Source organism: Oryzias latipes, chromosome 13, assembly GCF_053564925.1.
Source record: "Oryzias latipes strain Hd-rR chromosome 13, Olatipes_Hd-rR_3.1".
Classification (NCBI taxonomy): Eukaryota; Metazoa; Chordata; class Actinopteri; order Beloniformes; family Adrianichthyidae; genus Oryzias; species Oryzias latipes.
The window spans coordinates 17,903,108-17,919,314 of NC_136249.1; the positions used below are offsets into that span (position 1 = coordinate 17,903,108).

At 42.6% G+C, this 16,207-nt stretch overlaps 1 long non-coding RNA gene across 1 annotated transcript; it reads left to right on the plus strand.

Annotated features, from left to right (window-relative positions):
- On the plus strand, nt 1-3,503 carry LOC110016227 (uncharacterized). Its single transcript, XR_002291538.2, has 3 exons — nt 1-393; nt 475-607; nt 3,315-3,503. It is a non-coding gene; the product is annotated as an uncharacterized LOC110016227 (long non-coding RNA).
- The last annotated feature ends 12,704 nt before the right edge of the window (nt 3,504-16,207 follow it).

Consider the following 16,207-nt stretch of genomic DNA (forward strand, 5'->3'; position numbering starts at 1 on the left):
TTTATTTATTTATTTATTTTTTGCTGGTCATGTACTAAAAGTTTATATCAGTGATGTTTCCCTGCTTTCACTGTACACATGTTCACAGAACAGACATGCTCTTTCTTGATGATCCACTAGATGGCAGTGTAAGTCTGTGGATGTTTTGGGTTTGTGAACCCATTAACCCCCGTTCCACACACCCCTCGCCCCCAAGAGTGAGAGAATCCTCTTTTTTCCCAGCACTGCAACATGAAAATGGGGCAGTTTGATGCTTTTTTCAGCTGAAGCTTGAATGTGAATGTCTGGACCTGCGAGAAGTCCAGGATGGAAAGACCTGAAAAATGGTTTTCCTACTCTCCTGTCTTTCCTTGCTGCATGCATGATTCACACCTCCGCTCCTCTTGCTGTCAGGTAGAGCTGGGTGTTCATCTGAAGTCCCCTGGGTGCTGCTGCCCTGCCCAGACTCCTAATGCCCTATCTGCTCCTCATTAGAATGGCCCGTCTGAGGGCAGCCATCTGCCCCAGCTGGCTGCTAAAGCCTCTGCCAGCCGTTTGATGTTGAGGAGGAGCTCTGGAGACGCTGGCGAGGACGTCAAAGCAAGAACCACAAACTACAAAGCAGCAGGTAAAGTGGAAAGAAGGAAAAGTCCAGACTCTTTCACACTGAGGTGAATTGGGAAGGCATGAGCCCCCCCCACCAACACACACACACACACACAGTCTGACATGGACCTGATTTGTTTCAGCAAACACGATCAGAACAGGGAACGGGTGAGGGGGTTGGTGGCAAACAGAGAGGAAGGCAGCAGAACATCTTCCAGGGGCAGAAGCCGGCTCTGCTAAAATCCACATCAGTGTTTGATATGGAAAATCAATACGGAGCAAACTGACACAAACATTCAGATGTTTGTCTGACTTATCTGTGGATTCGCCTTCTGCCGATTCCGTCAAACATTTTCAACAGACACATTAGCATCCTAAATTTTCTAGATGAATTAAGCCCAAATGAATATTAAGTCATCAAATAAAAACAGAACTTCTGTGGCTGGTTTCGTATGGCTCCTTCTCTCTTACTCTTCCTCAGTGCCTCATCACAGCCTCTTCATCATTTCAAACACTTTATAAAAAGAACTCTGGAGAATCAAAATGAGCAGCGAGATCACTCCGCTTCTCCATAATTCCTCCTTTGCTCTTCCAGATGTGACGTGTTTCTTTGAAACAGTTGCTCCTTTTTTCTCTCCTCTGCTGCATCCTCCTCTCTGCTGCTCAGTCTTCCCTCCAGCGCGTCGCTGTGATGCTGACCCACTTTATGTGACGGGAGGATGAGGAGGCAGGAGAATCCTGTTTTCTCTTTTCCTTCTTTACCTTTTTCCTGACATCACATCATTTCGAAAGTCAATGTTTTTACAGCAGCACTTGTCAGAAGATCTTCTGAGACTGGCCCCCCAAACAAGTTCAAATATTCATATGCCCCCCTCATCACCTCTGTATGTACTTACTCCCCCCCCCCCCCCCTTTCAGTGTGTTTCCCCCTCACACCTCGTCATTTTCTGTCACTTCTTCAGCCTCTGCTGCTCCACGGCACTGTGCCTCAGCTCCCCGGGTCCATATGTTAGCATGTTCTCTAAAGCTGGGGGAGCATATGTGTGCCACGTATGGGCCTCGCTCAACATGCAGGTAACACAACAGGTGGGAGGGAAACGCACAGCACTGATTCTGTAGAATATTTCAGCAGAGTCAAGTGAGGAAGTGGCAAAAGAAGACTTTCCTGAAGGTCTGCCATTCATTTCTCCTCAGTCACAGGATGAACCTCGCCACACTTCGTGGTGTTCATGTTAAAGCTCTGCTGTTTTTGAGAAGATCTGCATGCCTCATCTTCATCCTCAGGGGTGACTTAAATAAAGGTCTGAGTCTGGTTACACTGTTTGATCTCAAATAACTCAGATCTGCTGTGGGAAAACCTGCTGTATTTTTATGTTTTTCTGCAGATTTTCCACAAAAACATTGTTTATGTTAAGTTTCATGTTTCCACTCACCTCACACAAATGTTCTGCTTTTAGATGCGTTTATAATCATGGTTCAGTTCAAGACCTTACATATTAAGTTTAAGATCATACATTAAGTGAAATGTATTAATAATATAGTAGTTAAAGTCAAGTTTGTCTTTGACTCATTTAGACTTTTATTTTCTTGCTGTATGTCCTAAAGATCTTCCTTGAGTTTCCTGTGTGTTCACAAGAAGCTTTAACGTGAAATGGTTTTGATCCATCTTCACTTTTAACAAAGTTTAACATTTATTCACACCAACTTTTCAGAGCTGGCTGAAAGTAAATGATAGGATTTAGTAATAAGACGTTCCCCAGTTTAAAACTTGAGGAAACATTAAGCTTTAGCAACAGTAAAAGGACGGAGGGTCACATCCAGCTGAAGACCACAAAAGAAGGTGACATGAGGAGGAGAGGAGCAGGAGATTAAAGGGGCATCTGGAGATGAAGGGATGGAAGTCAGATGGTTGGTGGAGAGAAAAGCACGAAGACAACCTGCCTCTCTTCTCCCACTCTCCATAAATATTTGATGTGAAAGACTAAAACCAGCGCTGCCAACTCAGAAGAAGTGTGACGGCTGAAGAAGCTGCGAGGCGAGGAGCTAACGGCTGACGTCCACAAGCAAAACGGACATATTTGAGAAGCAAACCACCAGGCTAATGAAATTCTAAAATGCACGCTTGTCATAGTCAGTTTGATTTAAGATATAGACTAAAGTCATGCAGTCAGCAAAATCTTAACATATAATATACAGCTGTTATCATTATGTAAAACACTAGGAATTGTGTTTGTAAAACAGTTCTATGGAAATGTGCAGGAATTGTAGCGCCGCTTCTCACACTAACTCACTGTTGGCAGGCAGACCTGCTGAAATATTGATGGAAACCCTCCTGTTGCTGTAATGAAAAATCGCCTGCCGATAAATGTTTCATCCCTCCAGATGCATCACCTTCCCATTTTTACCGGATGAGGTAGCTCGCCACAGAAACACAAACACTGGGAAAAGGGGCTGACTGCCATTTGTTACCCTCAGCGCCAGAGCCAAGAGAAAAACGGAAGGAGCTTCTGAAACAGAGGATGAGGAGCAGTAGAGAAAGAGCTGTACTTCAATGACCCAACTTTCGTCAGAAAAAAAATGATGAGAAAGAGATTCCTGATTTCATTGCTTTGATGCAATATTTAAAGAAAGAATGACATCATTACTCCACCCTCATGATCTTCAGCAACAGAAAAAGTAAGAGTTAAAACACAGAGTTACAGGAATCCTCTTGTCCCTTTTGTGCGAAGGTCTCATCTGTGGCTGAGATGACCGTGAGAGCCTCCAGGTGGTGACAAGCCACCAGAGAAGAGAACCAAGTGAGCAATAAGCTGCAAGTTTGATTCAAAATGAACTCATTTTCTATGATTGGAAGCTTGAAGGGGAAGAAGTTCAACTGTCTAATCACGAAAAGCATTAAAAGTAATCGTCTTAATGGATTTCATGTATTGATTCAAGCTGTTATGGTTTTAAAGTGAAATTTTGTCAGTCCTGCTTGGTGTTGTGCATTGATCTTAACCTCCTAAATGCTCTGTTGGATTCTTTCCTGGTTTCTTTAAACCACTATCATCACAATTTGCCACTTAGCCCACAGCAATAAAAGCCACCAAGACGCAAATCCTAATTTAAATGAACATTTTTTTCTGATTTATTACATTTTCCACCTTTGTGTCAACTATATTTATGTAAAAAAAACATGTTGCACACACAGTGTTTAGTAGAACATAAAGACTCATTCAGCTTCACTGGAACAATCCTCTCTTGGAAAACTTAAAAATTACTTTGTCTCGAATCAGAAGCAGAAAAAATTGAAACTTTCTGATAAGGATCATGGTTTGACTCATTCAGACACGACCCATCTGAGTGGAATTGAACCTGTTGAGTGTCAGCATCCCCTCCATGATCCATCATCCTCATCAATAGGATCTCCAAGCAACACTGGTCCTGGATGAACATGGTACTCATCATTTCATGTTTAAGCTTTAAGCCTTAGTCCCAACTGGCCTTACAGGTCATGCAACACTCAGCGAACCTAAATAGAACGATCAGGCATATTTTTTTCTATGTGCATGCTGCAAGCAATAGGTTGCAGTGAACACTTAAATGACACGCAAAGGTAAGTGATACAATTAAATTAAATTAAATCTTATTTATATAGCCCAAAATAACAAAAACAGTCGTCTCAATGGGCTTTGTACTGGTAATTGTGAAGTAAACGTAAAATCACAAGGATCATGAATACATAAAGGTCAGTAGGAAAATTCTAAAGTGACTTGACTAAACAGACTAAAATAAACTGGGCATCCCTGCCCTTAGACCCTCCTTCGCGGAAAGAAAAAACTCCTAAAAAAATGAATTCCAGAAAAAAGGAGAAAAAAACCTCTGGGGTGTCCACATGGTTAAGGGTGAAGTAGGTGAGACACAGGCGTGTTGTACAGATTTTTCCTGTTTTTAACCCCCCGAAATCCTTTGGACTCTACAAGGAGCCTCGTAGTCATGTTCATGTAAATTCAAACTTGTGGATATAAAAAAGTCATCACCTTGGTGTTAAAAACTCAGTATCCACCAAACGTTGCTTGTTATTCCATTGTACATTTCTCCCTTTCATGCATGAGCACTGCTGGAACAGGAGAATGAGTAACGAATGTCTGGAGCCACCTCTGGTTTTCCCAAAGGGCTCTTCCAGCCGGAAAGCTCTGTTCAGCATCATCCCGCTGCAGCGCTTCAGTCTGACAATACAGCATTGGCAGGCTCAGACATACTGACACACAGGCGATAGCCTTGTTGGCAAAGTGGTTTTCAAGCCCACATTCCAGTTCTCCGGGTAGAAACCATATCTATGACAGCTGCCAGCTGGGGCCCTGGGCATGATTGCTGGCATGCCTTGGCCTTTTTAGTGCTGGTGTAATGAGTGTGTGATTGATTGGGACCACAATGAAGGCTCATGTACTCAGACTGGTGTACAGCGCACACCAGGCGGCTGGCACTCTTGGATTAGTACCCCCCTGGGTTCCCAACCAGATTAAAAGGATACATTAGACAGCATGAATAAAAGATTGAAGTTATTCTCTTTGGAAGAAACCCACAGGAGAGAGGATTGGTGTGTTTATCCTTCCGAGAGAAAAATTCTTCAGATCGCTGTATCTCTTTATTCCTCCTGAAACATGAGCTTGCATTAAACATCTCTGGATCTGAGGTTTATGAATTTGGACGTATGCAGAATTTAAATATGCAATTACCGGCAGCAAATTGTACAAATGCGACAGGCGGAACATGATTATGTCAGTGTTAAAGGTTACCTCAGTTATTTGGAAAATTGCATTTACATGCTAGTGCATGGAGTCTGCCTGCAGAGGAGAGGATGTGAAGATAGCAACATCCCCAACCAAGCTGTCTCACTGCATCAAGACCTAAATATGAACTCACAGAAGCAATACAAATTCTATCAGGCCTTTTCCTGTAGTACAGGAAGAGTATTAATGCTCTTGGAGTTTGTGAGCTCTGTGTGGCAGGATGGGACAACTTAATCAGAGAAATATGCAAAAGATGGGTAAACGGGCAAAACTCACCCCCCTCTAACTTACCGTCAACTGCTCACTTAACCAAATGAACAGGCTGCTGACGTGTGGCCACAGTGATATTTCACACCTTTTTACCAGCCCCCATAAATTTTACAGTCCCCCAGTCCTCCTTACTGTGATAATTATTTATTTGTCAAAACTGCAGCTCAAACCGTCATCTACAGACTTCCCTTTACAGCAGCTGATATGGAGTTTCTCCAAGAATGGAGGTAAAAAATCATCCAGATGGTAAAAAGTTTGATTTATTATGATATCAGGGAGAATTGTGAAATAAATGTGACCTGCTGCTGCTGCTGCTTCAGCCAGGATTGATCAAACTGTTTCCATTGATCTGTTATTCATCAGTCAATCCAAGCGGAATAAGACTTGGCTCTGGGCTCAAATGATGACTTTCCCTGAGAATAAGGAGGCCTCCCTAATCATTGATGGCCAAAGCAAAGAGAGTCAGTTGAATGCCATCTTTGCCTCTGACTCAGGCTGTCCAGCTGAATGTGCAGGTCCCAAGGGACCCAGAGGTGAAAGGGTGACGGAGTCAGGGATTTTAGTGCCCTGAAGGCTCAGTGACTGACTTTGCTGGAATAAGAGACCACGATGGAGGGGGGGGGGGGTAAGATGCAGAAAGATTTACTTATCAGTCAGTTCATCAGTACGGACGCAGCAGGACCACAGGTGCAGCTTGGCAGGGGAGGGCTGGGAGCAAAGCACTGAAATCAGCAGTAGCATAAGGCAGGATCCGATTTTTGTGCTTTTTCTTCAACTTCTGCTCCAGCTTTTTGAAGGTGAATACTTGTGGCTTTGATATTTCCAAAGCTCAAACTTTGACACATGATATATTTAGGAAAGGTTTTCATTATTTTGCAGTCATTTACAGAAAGCCTTTATGTTGTTTTAGCTCCACTAGTGAAGACATCCTTAATGCAGAGACCAAACATGCAGTCAAACCAGTTGGTTCCTCTCTCCAACATTAGTCCAGGCTCAGTGTCAGGTAAGAAATCAGGAAATCATGTTTCACTTGGCAGCTTTGTCTGACATTTCCTCTTTGAAACCCCAAGGCAGAGAGAGATGATAAAGCTGTCTATCCACCAATCATCTAAACTTGCTGTATCCCTTTTATGGCCATAGGTTTGCTGGAGCCTATCTCAGCTCTTTTTGGGGGGAGGTGGGGTACACCCTGGACAGGTTGCTGGTCCGTTGTAGGGCCCATAAAGCTGTGGGAAAAATATACCTAACCAGAGCTAGGCTTCCTTCTCACCTTCTCCAGCCAAACCAGCAGGCATAAAACACCATGAGACACCTTCAGGCTGTCAGGTTGGATTTTAATGGAGCAATGTTCTAAACTACTGATGGATGTGAGAGTTTACTTACACAAATCAGACCAAAGTAATCCCCAAGTCAAGGAGAAAAGTTCGTAAATCAGATTAGTGGGTGAAATCTCTACTTTCTTCAAAAACGTCCTGAAGAGGAAGTTGAGGGGATTCCATCACAGTTTAAACAAATCTGCTCAATTCATCCATCCATCCATCCGTCCGTCCGTCCATCCATACCTCTGCCCACCTGTATCTACATATCTACCCACCCTTTGTTTCTTCCCTCTATCCATCCATTTCTTCAGGATGTCAGTGGGGCAAAAACTGTCCCACTGTAGTAGATGGTGGGGTGCAACTTTATATCTTTGTTGGTGCTGCTTAATTGATTGACTATAAGTGCAGCTCATTGCATTTCAGAACCATTATGTTGATTTATTTTAGGTTGCTTTTCAATGTCACCTTTCACATTTGACCTTTCATGGTCTAATTACCTGTCTCTGATAAGAAGCACAGAATGCTTGTAGAAAAACAGTGATCAATCTGGCCTGTGCAGTCAAAGTGTAAATGTTTAGATGTACAGCTGGGTTACTTCCCATGTTCACTCACAGCTGTTTCACTGAGCCAGCGAGGCTATCTTCACTCTGACCTGCAGAGTCTTTATCAGTTGGAGTCGCTGCACTTGGATGTGTGTTCATGTGCTTATGTGTGTGTGTGTGTGTGTATGTGTGTGAGTAAAAATGCTGGAGTTCTGTTCAGAAAGATGTTTTAGAGTCCTTATAATGTGTGCCCAGCTGTGACACCCACCCTGACTGCTTCTGATTGGTTACAGGTCACCCTGGAAGAAACTGTATACATCCACACACGACAAACAACTTGATACTTCTAAAGATTTCAAACCTTGTTTTTAGACATTTAAAACATTTTACCAGGTTTGAAGGCGATTTACTTTCTCTTTGCACTACACTCTTTCAAGCTTTTTATCAAAATCATCACCGCCCAGATTTTTTGTCTAAGAGCTCAGATCTAGAAATAATGACATTATTATTAAAGTAAGTCAAAATCCTTTTGTTCCGTAAACTAAGACTTAAAAAAAAACAAATGCTTAAGGCAGGGGTCGGGAACCTATGGCTCGCGAGCCATATATGGCTCTTTTAATGATCACATGTGGCTCGCAGACAAATCTTTAATTATAGATATTTTTTTTTTCATTAGACCAGTCCTTCTCGGGCGCGATGCGATGCCAGAGGCGCGCAGTAGTAGCAGTGCTTAGAGAGAGAAATCTGCGCCAGCGCTATCAGTTACTATTATCTATTATTTCACAGAGTTTGTACCAGCTGGAAACCTGTGAATTGACGTGCCTAAAACTACGCGCTCCCGTCTCTGAGAAAGAGCGCGCAGATGCGGGGACGGGATGTGTGAGGGAGAAAGCAGAGGGTGGGGCTGAGGTGTTGTGGGGACAGGCAGCAGGTGAATCGCGCAGGGATTGTAAAAACGTAAAACCCGCTGCCCGTCACTCACTGCAGCGTGTGAGTGTGTGTTTGTCTCCCCGTCTACATGTGAGCAGTCTTTGTCACATCTACAGAACATTCAGACCTATGATCACGTTTAAAGTCTCAACGCCTGCATGAAGCAGAAACTCACCACGTATCAACCAGACTAGACCATCAGCAAAACTACCACGAGAAATACTCATCATTTATTAGCAACAGAATAACAATGTTATTAAAAAGAATCCACAGACTTATTGTACTTTAAAAATGTTGAAATTAAATCAAATGCACACATTCATTTGTATATTTAGTTTTAAACAAATTGTCGCGGACTGAGTTGGATGGCTGTTGGGCCGCGTTAAAAGTTCTGGAGTTCATTGAACGCGTCAAGCAGAGATCTGATTGGCTCTCAGTTCTGTCGCTCAGCCTGTTGTTAGGTAGTTTGGACCAATGGGGTTCAGCTATGGGCCGAATAAGGGAAATGGGAGGGGCTGGAGCGGGAGCAGGTGAATATAAAGTTGGGAGAAGCGCTCTCGTGTCAGCGGGAGAGATTCAGGAGTTGCTGAATTAATTGAACGGCGTTTGTTGCGGTCTGCAGTAACCAGAATAAAGAACTTTAAAAGAGGTTAAGTCTCCGTGCCTCAGTGTGGGGAAGGGACACTACATTATTGTATGGCTCTTTCGAAATTACATTTCAAAATATGTGGCATTTATGGCTCTCTTGGCCAAAAAGGTTCCCGACCCCTGGCTTAAGGTAATAGCACTGTGATTTTTGGTTTAATTTTAAGGATGCTACTTTAAAGTTCAATACATATTTGACTGCCATTCCTTATCACTATTTTGGAAACGAAAATGTAGATTTCTGTTCTAATAATAAGTGTTTAGATTTTATAAGGATTTGTTAAGATGGTCCAACTTGTAATAAGATTCTCATTTTGTTCCCATTTTGTTCCAAAATGAGTAGTTTCTACTTATTACACCTTTTTCCCCCCACTGTAATTAAAATGAGCAACAATTAGGTTCATAAAAAATTAAAGAAGACAAACGAATTGCTTAGAACTAGCTTAAAATGGCTTATTATTGGGCTGTAAAACATTTAATATGAAGTAATTTCATCTAACAGTAAACTTTGAATGCATGTGTGGAACTCCTTGTTTCTAGATTTTGATAAACTGTTATACGTTTTTAAATTATTCCCTCAATGGACAGATAATTTGACGCTTTCTAGAGATTCTTATCCCATTTTTAGGCTACCTCCTTTTGCAGTGTTGTGCATATGAGCGCACACGCGCACACACACGCACACACACACACACAACACACACACTTTTTTCCCTTTGAGGAATGCTATTTTTCAACTGGTAGGACTTTCCTGTTTGAATTAGAGGTGCAAACATCAGGCTGCCTTGATAAATTATGTTGATTCAAGGGCAAAGGATCAAGGTGGTTGTAATGTAGTGTTTATTGGTAAAGAAACAAAGGCAACAAATGAGACTGAAGAAAAACCTGATTTACTTTACACTTATGGCTTTGTGCTCTGGAGTTAGGACACAAAAGATGAAGAGAAAGAATCTGCAAATGGATGATGGATTTTCAGTTTGGTCTGTGAGGAAAAAACAACTGATCACTCTTTACTGTTTCAGTGAAATGACTTCACACAAACACACATCAGCAGCTGAATAAAGATGTGCATTATCATAGGGTTCCGTTCTCCAGGGCATCTGGACGTCTATCTAAGGTGTTTCGCTGCATCTTCGCCGAAGAACTGCAACCAGAACAGAATCCTCTAGGAACATGAGCTGGACCACTGAAACTTCATGAGCGAGACAAAGAAGACACACAAAAGCAAACCGAAGAGCTGTTTAATGCTCCAATGGTTTGAAGGGAATCTGCAGGGTGAATCAGCAGCACATGTGTTAGCTTTTGTTCTTTGTATACTGGTGGGTGCCTCCTGTGGCTTCTATAGCTGTGGGGGTGGGTGGGTGGTGGGGGGCATGCGGGAAGAGACACCCACGCACGTCTTCAATCAAAGTTCCCCGTCCTCCTACAGCTTCTGAGCCCTGCAGCTTTGTCCATCCAACTGCACGGATCCTCCTTATCAGTGTGAAGAGTGAATGCATTTGGTGGTGGTGGTGGGGGGTTCCAATTCCAAGCAGCAGGGTGTTCCTGAACCACGCCTGGACAAAGCCTGGACAAAGCCTGGACAAAGCATGATCAAGCCAGGGAGCCTCAGAAACGTGGATGGTTAGCAGGGATTTTGATGTAGACAAGGGAGAAAATGTTGCTTTGTTTTAGACAAATATAGTTAATTTAAACTAGTGTTTTTTCACGTCAACATTTTCAAACCACACCTGCTGGTAGGTTGAATATGAAGCCTGACATTGAATAACAAGAATAATCCACAAGGAGTGAAAAGAAAATACTTTTAACTTTTGAAGAAATTAAACTTTTGTTTTTTTCTTTTCTAAAAACCTTGTGATTACTGCTTTAGGGTAGACCAACTGTGCTGTACAGCTCTCCTCTATAAGGAAGTTTCTCTGTTGTATGTGATGTTTTTTACACAGTTTGCACAAGCTTCATTTTGTTCTTTATAATAAAGATTTTATTACAGAAAATGCCTTCCCTTTGGCCTTTTTTAATTTTTTTTTTTTTTAAAGTGTGACACATTTTCATCAGTCTAAACAGCAACATCCAAAAAATGCTTTATCATTTGCAGAATCCTTTTTTCCAGCTTTTTTTTTGGAATTGTTTATGTCTAAAACACTTTTATTTTGTTTTACATAAAGTAGTAGGTCAGAACAGTTGCTCTGTTGGTATGACACCAGTATTAACACTCCCGAAGAACAGGTTTTCCATCCATCCGTCCGTCCATCCATCCATCCATCCATCCATCCATCCATCCATCCATTCATCCATCCATCCATCCATCCATCCATCCATCCATCCATCCATCCATCCATCCATCCATCCATCCATCCATCCATCCGTCCAGTCATCCATCCATCCATCCATCCATCCATCCATCCATCCATCCATCCATCCGTCCAGTCATCCATCCATCCATCCAGTCATCCATCCATCCATCCATCCATCCATCCATCCATCCATCCATCCATCCATCCATCCATCCGTCCAGTCATCCATCCATCCATCCATCCATCCATCCATCCATCCATCCATCCATCCATCCATCCGTCCAGTCATCCATCCATCCATCCAGTCATCCATCCATCCATCCATCCATCCATCCATCCATCCATCCATCCATCCGTCCAGTCATCCATCCATCCATCCATCCATCCATCCATCCATCCATCCATCCATCCATCCATCCATCCATCCATCCATCCATCCATCCGTCCAGTCATCCGTCCAGTCATCCATCCATCCATCCATCCAGTCATCCATCCATCCATCCATCCATCCATCCATCCATCCATCCATCCATCCATCCATCCATCCATCCATCCAGTCATCCATCCATCCATCCATCCATCCATCCATCCATCCATCCATCCATCCATCCATCCATCCAGCCGTCCCTCCGTTCGTCCGTCCACCCAGTCATCCATCCATCCATCCATCCATCCATCCATCCATCCATCCATCCATCCATCCATCCATCCATCCAGCCGTCCCTCCGTCTGTCCGTCCGCCCGCCCGCCCGCCCGTCCGTCCGTCCGTCCGTCCGTCCGTCCATCCATCTTCAGAACCCATTGAATCCCTTTCCCTTTCGTTACTATTACTCACAGTGAAGGTGAGGTTTGGCCAAGTCACCTGTCTGTTGCAAGACTACACAGTTGCACAAATACACAATTTTACACCTAGGGGCAATTTTAGAGATCCCATTTAATCAATGAAGCATGTATTTAGACTATGAGAAAAAGCCCAAATATGATTGAGGAGAACATGCAAACTCTAATAAGAAAGAACCCAGCTGGGAATCAAGGACCTTCTCACTGTAAGGCGAGAGCGTTAAACACTACACCACTGTGAAGCCAGAATGAATATTATTGAATACATTTAAAAATGTTTGACAACATACAAAACATGGAAACAGTTTCCTTAAGGTTTTTCTTTTGTTGGTTTGACATTTTGAACCTAAGTGTTGCTGTTTGCAGCTGTTGTCTTTCTCAAAAAGTTATCAGAATTCCTCTTTATTTCTTTGTTTCAATGAAATAAGTAAAACACATTTATTCAGTTTCATTTTCTTTGACGCGGTCTGAAAATCTTCAAATGTAATTTTTTTTTGATTGTTATGTATAAAACAAAAAACAGTAGAAATAAAGAAAAACGATCAAACTTGGAACATTCCCTCACATCCTTAAACATTCACCCACACACCCCGGCTGACCCACAGTGTTTAATCATCATCCATTAGTAATTAGGATCTGCTTCCTGAGTGAGTATGCAGAGGCTCGATGAAGAAAGGCTTTGGAGGAAGCAATAATAAATAATAATCAGACCAAACCAATTAAGGCTGATTAGCTTTTACGTGGCGTTAGGAGCTGCTCACAGCTCCAGTTGCACTACTCATGCTCTGTATTTTAGAGCTTTGCTCTGATACGTGAATATTTATGCACAGCACTCACATGCTCACTGCTGGGCTCTGGCCTAAATAAAGGCAGTTCTATGCTTCACCAAAAGGTGTAGCAATAATTGGGAGTCTGCTAAAACCGCTCCTTGTCGGGGGTCACCGTGACAGCCAGACCTCTGTCTCTCAGGAAAACCCTTAAAGTCTGAACACAAAAGCTGTGGGGCTCAGAGAGGATTAGTAAATGGGTGGAGAGGACTGACATCCCAAAACGTGATTAAGCATTTGGTGAGTGACTGTGAGAGGGACTTGTCAAGAAAGTACGCGCTGAGGACGCCGGGTCTTTTCTGATGTTAAAATGGCTGGGGGACGCAGTTCGGGGTGTGTGTGTGTGTGTGTGTGTGTGGGGGGGGGGGTTGAAGGGTAGCGGTGGGAGTAAGATGCCGAAGACATCAATAAGAAAAATTTGGCCTCTTTTGTTCCTCTGATGTCCTCAGGCTAGCCCACTTGGAGCTTTCACTGCCCAGATGCACTCATGCTGCTTTGTCAAACACTTGAAGAGAGGATCCAGAAAAATCTTTACTTATTTCAGTGTAAACAAACATTGGGGGAGGGGGGGGATGTCTCCTTAAAGATCACAGAAAAGGATTTGTTCCCCTACACGTTCAGGAGAAAGTTACAGTGACTCATCTGTCTCCATGCATGTGGTTTCATCAACCAGTTTTCAATAGTTTGTCATCCAGAAGTGGCCTGTCTACCCCACCCACCCACACAAGGCAGCTTTTGAATTGACAGCTCCAACCTCTCTATGAGATTTACCATATGGCAGCAATTTACTCTGACATACTGTATACACAGGTATGGTCCTCATGGGAGGAGAGTGACGCAAACTGGAGATACAGTGTATGTGTTTGTGTATTAATGTGTTAAATGGGGTGCATGTGTGTGCATTTGAATGTTTGTCTGTGAAGCACTTGATTTAGTAACTTGAAAAGAATCTATCTGATCAGAACCGTATTACAAAAACTATGCAAAACCATAAAATGAATTAAGTCAGTCGGGGTGGGATGATACTGACTGAAGCGTGGCCTTGTTTTTGTTTGTTTGTTTGTTTGTTTACCTTTGCATTTCATCAATTCAGTCATGAGCTTGACAAATCTGTGTGATTTATTTTATTGTATTGACAACAATTAGTGCATGAAATAAAAATTAATCAAATCAAATGTGTGCGGGATTCCATCTTAGTGTGTGTTTGTATGTCTGTGTGTTCCGTGTGTTTGTGTATTAGTGTGGGTGTGTGTTTGTGTTGGTGCATGCGTGCGCATGCTTACATAAAAGTGTGAATTTACAAGTATGCATTTGTCTCTAGGTGTGAAAAAAATGTAGTACCTATTCACCAGAATTGAAAACAGTTTAAGGTTTTAAAAGACCTTATTTTAGTTGATGCTGAGAACAAGAGTATTGATTCTATTGCTTTTCTATGCATCAGAATCAGCTGATTTACGTTATTTGCATAAACGTATGGGTCCTGCAGGGTTTTTGGGTTGTCCATGTCTCGTAAGAGAAGCAAGGATCAACAAGTACAGCAGTCAATTAAGGACTGTTGCAGTTTCTGCTTAACCCTTGTGCTATCTTAGATGACCCCACCCTTACATTGACGTGTTCTCCCTACCATGACAAAGGTGGATAAAGGTGGAAAGATTTCATGTAATCCATGGACACCAGTGAGGTTCACAAATCATTGAAGAAAAAAGGTTCAGCGCACTGTCTAGTGGGTCTAGATGACCCAACTCCCAACGTTAAAGTGCCTAGAATAGCACAAGGGTTAAACGAATGGTGTGATGAGAGAATGGTAAGTTTGATGTACGGTGATGCTGTTGTACGGTGCCCTTACATTACACTCTAATCGTTAGTAAAGTGGAAATACTGGCTCCTTACTGACCAGATGTGAATGCTTCATGCACTCTCCGTGCATGTAACAAGTGAGTGCCTGTAGGAAGCCTGGAGGATGTCCACACAAACTAGATTGTTTATTTTCTTCATTTTCAACAGTCAAACTGCATACAAGGAGCGCGCACTTATTACGAGAACAGCACTAACAAGCTCCTAGCTCAGTCCGCTGGATTTGGGGGTATTGAAAAAATGAAAAACCTGTACAACACGCTCGTTCCACTTACTTCACCCGTACTCTTACGTGTTGTATAAGTGTTCACTATCACCTGTTGCCTGCAGCATCCCCGTAGAAAATAATTTGCATGGACGTTTTTGCCTTATGGGCTCATTGGGTTGTCTACAATCTTCAAATTTCCTGTGGACCACCTGCGGGCCCCATACAGATTTGACGATTTGGCACCCACAGACAGTCACCAGTAGGGCAGTTGTCACTAAGGTGTGTTGCCAGCGACATTTCTGGTGTAAAAGGGTTAAGGATAGCTGCACTTTTTGAAAAATGCAAAAATGTATGATAGAGTATTGAGTATATGTATATGTTGGTTTTGATTAGAATTTGTTGAATGACTGTTACTCAGTATGAAGGAATGGTTGCAGATTATTAGAAAAATAAAACTGTGATAATGCTGACAAGTTTTATTTTAGCCGCTCAAACATTGTGTGGGCAGTGCTATTATCAAAGTGATTAATGAAACAGAGTTTGCAGACTCTTGCCAGTTACGATAACCGCTTCCCTCCATCTTCCTGTCATTGTCCCTATCGGGGTTCAGTATATCCTGTTCTGGATGCAAATGCGCTTATCTCTGACTCTGTAACACAACAAATGAAAAATAATCTACAAGTGACACATTACACAAACTTTCCTGATAAAAAGGGAGGTCATGTGATTATATGATCTACATTTAGAGCTGTGCAAAATCAAAAACCTGCAACAAAACAATCTTCCATTCTAAATCACACAAGCCCAGTCCTTTATGCTTCTGGAATAACAAACAAAGAAAATTGAGGGATTAGTGTTTGATTTGTGTCCCCTGAACATGTCAGGTGACTTCCAGAGAGGACCCTGACTGTTCTGTGCAGCCTAAGCTTCAGCTTTGTAAGATGAATGGGATCTGTCACTACAAGACTGGGTTTGGTGCCATTCAAGGTTGGAGGGCATGCTTTGTTTCAGAGGAACAAGACAGGTTTGGTAAATGACTCTGACCCTGGGAAGGGGTTGGACCATCATTAACGGCGGCACAGCACTGTTTCACTGTCTTCAGAGCTCCAACCTGCAACTCA